The following is a 7012-nucleotide window of genomic DNA, read 5'->3' as shown; positions in this document are numbered from 1 at the left end:
TGGGAGACAAATCTGTTGCGAAAATAACATAGCACAAATATATTTGTCTACCCTCTAATTCCTCCGCCAAGTCCGTGGTGCAGCTCACAATGCGTATATGAGGCTAGAAGGTAGGGATATATTTATAATCATATTCCTGAAAATTCAAATCCGTATTCGGATATAATTCAGTTAGACTCCTAATCGAATTAATCAACCACGATCATAATCGATTATTTTCCGAGTCAAATTCCTTCTTATCCCTAAGCACATATATGTGAGATATATGCCACGTTTAAATAGTATATGATTCCTATTTAAACGTGTAGACTTATCAATCTACAGAGCTGAACCTGTAAATAGCCTAGCCAATTCCAAACATATACTGTGCCCAGGCAAATAATTCCAGTGTACATATACACACTGTATTCCAGTATAGTTTGTACCCAGCTCCTTGAGTAAATTTCCTCAAGTTCAATTGCAAATATTTGTACCAATCATTCATACACCAATTCCGTATGATTTCATTCATCAACCAAATAAATATAGTATATAATGTTTTGGAAGACACCAAAAATTCCTACATCTCCCACTTGTCTGAAAACATTCAATCAAAAATCCTAAGGCCCATGTTCCTGACATGTTTGCAAAACAATTCCTGACTAAGAGGTTTAGTCAGTGGATCTGCCAACATATCAGTACCAGGCAAAAATGCAAGCCGAACAGTTTTCAGCCTATTTATTACATCTCTAATATAATGGTACTTTCCCTCAATATCTCTAGCCCTGCTATGAAACTTGGGATCCTTGGAAAGTTTAATCACAGCTTGATTATCCCAATAAACAGTGACCGGATCGGACGCATTTTCAACTATCTCTAGAGAAACCAGAAAGTTCCTCAACCAAACGTCATCTTTTACAGCTTCATTCGCAGCAATGTACTCTGCTTCCATAGAAGACTACGCCACAGAAGTTTGTTTCTTGCTCTTCCAAGAGATAGCACCTCCAGCCAAAGTAAATAGACAACCTGACGTCGACTTCCTTTCATCAAGGTCTCCCTGCCAGTCAGCATCAGTATATCCATGCAGCTGAAGATTATCACCATTAAAGCAAAGAGAAAAGTCCATCGTTCCTTTTATATATCGCATAGCATATTTTATTTGCTTCCAATGAGCTTCCCTAGGATTTGTCTGAAATCTGCTCAACATTCCAACAGTGTGACACAAATCTGGTCTAGTAAATAACATTGCATACATAAGAGACCCCAGAGCAGAAGCATAAGGTATATTTTTCATTTCCCTTATTTCCTTAGGAGTTTTAGGACATTGTTCCTCACTAAGTTTAGTTCCTTTTATCATTGGTACATTTGCAGGTTTGCAATCTTCCATAGAAAATCGTTTCAAAACAGTTTTGAGATAAGCCTTTTGAGACAACCCCAAAACTTTCCTTTTCCTATCCCTATGTATTTTCACCCCCAAAACATAAGAGGCTTCCCCCAAATCTTTCATATCAAAAGTGGATGATAACCAAGATTTCACTTCCATTAAGGTTCCCTCATGGTTTGAAGCAATTAAAATGTCATCGACATACAAAGATAATAATGCATAGTTTCCTCCCACTATTTTGAAATAGATACAGTGGTCTCCTTCCATCATAGAGAAACCATATGATGTGATTGCAGCATCAAATAAGGTATTCCATTGCCTAGAAGCCCGCCTCAAACCATAGATTGATCTTTTTAACTTACATACTTTATTCTGATTTCCTTTTTCCACAAAACCATCTGGTTGTGTCATATAGATTTCCTCTTTTAAATAACCATTTAAAAAAGCTGACTTGACATCCATTTGATGGAGATCAAGATCAAAATAAGTAGTTAAGGCACATAAAATGCGAATAGAAGTGAACTTTGCAACAGGAGAAAATGTTTCCACAAAGTCTACTCCTTCCTTTTGTGTATATCCCTTAGCAACTAATCGAGCTTTATATTTTTCCACACCTCCTGAAGCATTGAGTTTCCTTTTGAATATCCATTTAGATCCTATGGCCTGGCGGTTTTGGGGTAAATCAACAAGTTCCCAAACACCATTTCTTTCCATGGAGTTTAGTTCTTCCCGCATAGCTTCCAACCATAGTCCAGATTCCTCACAATCAATGGCATGTTTGTAAGTTTTAGGTTCTTCCTCTAAAGACACTTTAGAGTGTACTTCCCCTAGAAACACAAAATAATCATCTAGATAAGATGGTGTTTGTGTGTTCCTCCCACTTCTTCTAGGCATACTAGTTGAGGGAGTTTCTTCCATATTTATGTCAGGGATTTGGCTTGAAAGATTACCAGCAGAGTCATTTACTACTTCCTCGGATTCTCCTTCTATCAATTCCACTCTAGCTCTCTTAGCACGACGAGGAGTGTCCTGATCTAAAAACATAGCATCTCTGCTTTCCAATAACTTCTTATTGTTGGGATCATAAAACCTATAACCATTGGAACTAGTAGAATATCCAACAAAGATTCCTGGAGTGGTCTTAGGTTGCAGTTTAGTACGGTTCTGGCTCGGGATTTTAATTTGAGCATTGCAACCCCAAACAGCCAGGTGCCTTAGTGTTGGTTTCCTCCCTTTCCAAAGCTCATAGGGAGTGACCTTTAATGATTTTGAGGGTGAATGATTTAACAAATAAACTGCAGTATGCAGTGCTTCCCCCCAAAAACTTAAAGGTAAATCCGAGTAAGCCATCATGGATCGAACCATATCCATCAACGTCCTATTCCTTCTTTCCGCTACACCATTTTGTTGGGGTGTGTAGGGTAATGTGTAGTGGTGTACTATGCCATGTTCTTTACAGAATTCATCCAAAATTCCGGATGTGTACTCTCCTCCTCTATCGGTCCTAAGGACTTTAATTTTCCCATTTAATTGGTTTTCCACTTCAGCCTTGAAAGTTTTGAACATGTCAAAACCCTCAGACTTGTGTTTAAGGAGGTAGACATAACCGTATCAGGAGAAGTCATCAATGAATGTGATAAAATACACCTTCTGTCCTATCGTGGGTGTTGTCATTTCCCCACAAATATCTGAATGGATTATGGCTAAGGGCTCATTAGATCTTTCGGCTTTAGGAAAGGGAGCTCTAGTAATTTTTCCCATGATGCAGGCTTCACAAATTCCATAATCTTCCCATTTAAAATTCAGAATTCCAGAACTAATCAATCTTTTAATCCTGTTCTTTGATATATGTCCTAGCCTTAAATGCCATAGGTAGGATTTGGAACAATTGTCATTTCCAGATATATTCCTCACAATGGAGTGGTTTTCAGCAACTAAACTGTCCATAGCATCAATATCGGAAATATCTTCAATATAATAGAGGCCATCTACACGGTTCCCTGATTGTATTAATTTTCCTTTTAGCAATATTTTAACCTTCCCATTGCCAAAGTTAACATCAAAGCCTGCAGATTCTAGTCTAGATACCGATATGAGATTTTTCCTCATATCTGGAGCAAATACAATATTCTTAAGGAGTAATATCCCTCCACTTGGGAGTTTTAGATTATAGTCCCCAATTCCTAGTATATCTGCCTTTTATGTTGTTCCTAGATGAATAAATCTAGTTCCCTTTTGTATCGATTTAAATGAACAGAAAGAGTTCCTATCTCTTGCAATGTGTGAGGTGGAGCCAGAATCAACCACCCAACTATTTGACAAGGAAGTTGTAAATATAGATTCTGAACATACAAAAACATGTGACATACCATCAGGTGAAGAATTTCCCCTTCTATTATCCTGATGCTTGGACTGGTTGTTGTTATATTTCTTATCATCTGGCTTCCTCTTCTTAGTGCACTTAGATCTGAAGTGTCCTTGTTCACCACAATTATGGCAATTAAATTTCCTCTTGTCAACCTTCTGATTTGAGTTTCTTCCATTGTAATCATTCCTATCACGCTTCTGATTTATTTTATCCCTCAAATTTGTCCCATATTTCCTCTTTTGCCAATTCCTCTTACTTGAAGACTTGTCCTCACCAAGGTGTAGTTCATCATGTTGAGATCTTCTTTCTTTCCCTTGTGTGGACTTCCTGTCTTCTTCCATGAGTAGATGATGCCTTAGCGTCACTAGTAGAAAAACACCTAATAGTCCCGGTTCGTGAGGGCCTTTAGTCCTGGTTCATGAACCGGGACTAATGGGCCGTTACTAATACCTCCACCCATTAGTCCCAGTTCAAACTAGAACCGAGACTAATGTGCCTCCACGTGGCTCTGTGCGCCGAGCCCAGTCAGGGGGCCTTTGGTCCCGGTTGGTGGCACCAACCGGGACCAAAAGTCCATGTTTTTTTTTGGAAATTGGCTGCTTTAGGGGTTTTGGGGGTTATTTTTAGGTTGTTATATTAGCTAGCTAATAGAGAGAAGTGTCCTCTCTTATGTCTTCGTCCTTGGTTTACCAACGCTGCTGCTATATATGTTCATTTTACCCGCTGATATAATAACTCATGCATGCTCGCATACATCAGCATATATAATAACAAGTACTCGTCCTACTAATCATGCATCATCATACAACTTCTAGTCGTTATTAATAATAAGTCATACGATCATCATCCTCATAGTCATCGAACCCAACCCTACATAATTGTTCTTAACACATGATCATCAGTATCAGGTAGGACCTAAACACCCTTAAGGTAAAATAGCATAAAACAATATAGACCCTGACTCTCCATTATGAAGAATGGCGATCATCCTATCTCCAATTTTTGCCCTTCGCTGAATGTTGCTTCCAAGAAGCTCCTTACGACTGTCCATATATTTTTCCATTCTTTGATTCTCATGTCTCCACTTATTTTAGAAACCCGGTATGGACAGTTGAGATTCGTAGGACGACCTGGTTGTATGTTCAAAACATGAAGGCTACTGTGTGTATACATCAGATGAGGTACACAATCATTCGGGATTATCTGTTGAAAAACATAGTAATAACTTCGTAGTTAGCAATGATATGATGTACTATAGTTTTAGAAGTGTGCAAAAAGATGCACGAATGTTGTAATAGTACAAAAAATCTTACCAGGGTATCTCCATGGTAGTTACCGTAGTTCAACACATGCACTAGTGGCACGTATTGACCATAATGTTGAGGAGTTCGATTGTAGACATTGTAATTCTCAAGATCAGTACAAAATGCGACCAGATGATTTTTCTCCTGATAAGTTAGTTCGGAGCCTTCGGTGTAGTAGGTTCTGTCTACCATCTTCCGCACATTCTTTGAAGAATGAAAATAAGCTGTCAATGGAGAATAAGTTGTCAACTATTTTGAAATAAACAATATAAATTACTTAATAACTATGTTAAGCTCATATGGGGGAAGAATTGGAGGTGTATCCACAAGGACGAAAATCGTAGGTCTCTCTTGCTCGATTGTAGGATCACCAAGATCCATGGTAACAAGCATACCCTCATCAAAACCATACATCTTGCAAAGTGCTTCCCAATTTTTGCAACCAAAATGGGTTACACTCTGAGCATTGTACAACTTTACTTGAAAATCCACACCATGATGGGTACTTAGGATAATTTTTTTGGTTTCGAAACTTTCATGGTCTTCAAAACCCATCCTCTCCAAGACATAGCGTCTTGCAAAGCATGGGATAAGCTAGTCGAATTGGAAAAGATGAAAAATATTGTCATGATTAAAATAGTTGAAGTCATGAGTAATTACGAAAAAAAACTTTTATCGTCGGTTGCGTACCGTATGAACATCGAAGGTCTCCTCGAGCTTAATGCTGAAGTGACGATCTTCGTCCATCACAATGAACCTGTCGCAGATACCTCGGTCATCGTGGCACCAGTCGCACTCCCCCGGGTGGTTTTCATCCTCCGATGAGTACGACATTTCCAGCCTACGTTCATAATTCAAATATTAAACTAGATCATTATTATTAATCACAGGTTGACTATCGATGATCGATGTACGTAGCTCCTCCTTTCATTCCCGAATGCATTATTATATCAAATTGTCTACCACACGGGACTGAAGGAGAACTTATCCAATATGAGCATTCAATAAGCAAAACCAAATCATAAAATAAGCAAAACCAAATCATAAAATAAAGTATAGTATTCAAATTAGCATGCATTCAATAATTATAAGCAAAAGTACACCATCTCTTGGTGTCCGTACATCGTCGAATATTATCACTAATACAACTAGAACCGTAGCGCCCGACGGGTATCGACGCGAGCGGTGGACACCCAAAGATAAGGAACCATCACAGGATCATAGCTCCAGTGAGATTCCTGAAGAACCTGCCAGGTATTGTCGAATCTGCCCTCCAATGCAACCATGTAGCGACGGACGTGCTCGTCCTCCTCGCTGACACGGTGACGTACCACCTCCGCGGTGTCCGGATGCCTCACCATCGTCATTGGCCCACGCGACCGCCACCAAACAAGGATCGGGTCAACAACGGTCTGCCTCCTCACCAACCTATGTCCCCCGAAAGGTAGCACCTCCCAATACCAGCCCGACGGAGCCCAGTCCCGAACATGGCCCTGATCAAGCAGGCCTCCACCGCCGAGTCGACAACGACGAGGATGCGGGATAGGCATCGCCAACGTCGATGCGGCAACTACTTCTATATATAGTTAAATAAAAGTAGTTTTATTAATTAAATCAACTATCTAGTTCAACTACTAAGCACTTACTATAAATAAATAAGTAGTACTTACTAAAAACAAACTACTTCTATATATAGTAAAATAAATTAGTTTATTAAATCAACTAGCTAGTTCAACTATATATAAACTACTTCTTATTTTTTTCCTTTTTCTAAATACTATGAACAAAAAAATCATTAAAATTCTATGAACAAAATTAATTACTACACATCTAATCTAACAAAAAAAATCTAATCTAACAAAAAAAATCTATGAACTACATATCTAAATTACTACACACATCTAATCTAACAAAAAAATCTAATTAATCTAACAAAAAAATCTAACATAATATAAACAAATTAATTACTACACATCT

Source organism: Triticum dicoccoides, chromosome 6B (assembly GCF_002162155.2).
Source record: "Triticum dicoccoides isolate Atlit2015 ecotype Zavitan chromosome 6B, WEW_v2.0, whole genome shotgun sequence".
In the NCBI taxonomy this organism is placed as follows: domain Eukaryota; kingdom Viridiplantae; phylum Streptophyta; class Magnoliopsida; order Poales; family Poaceae; genus Triticum; species Triticum dicoccoides.
This window is presented reverse-complemented; position numbering follows the sequence as displayed.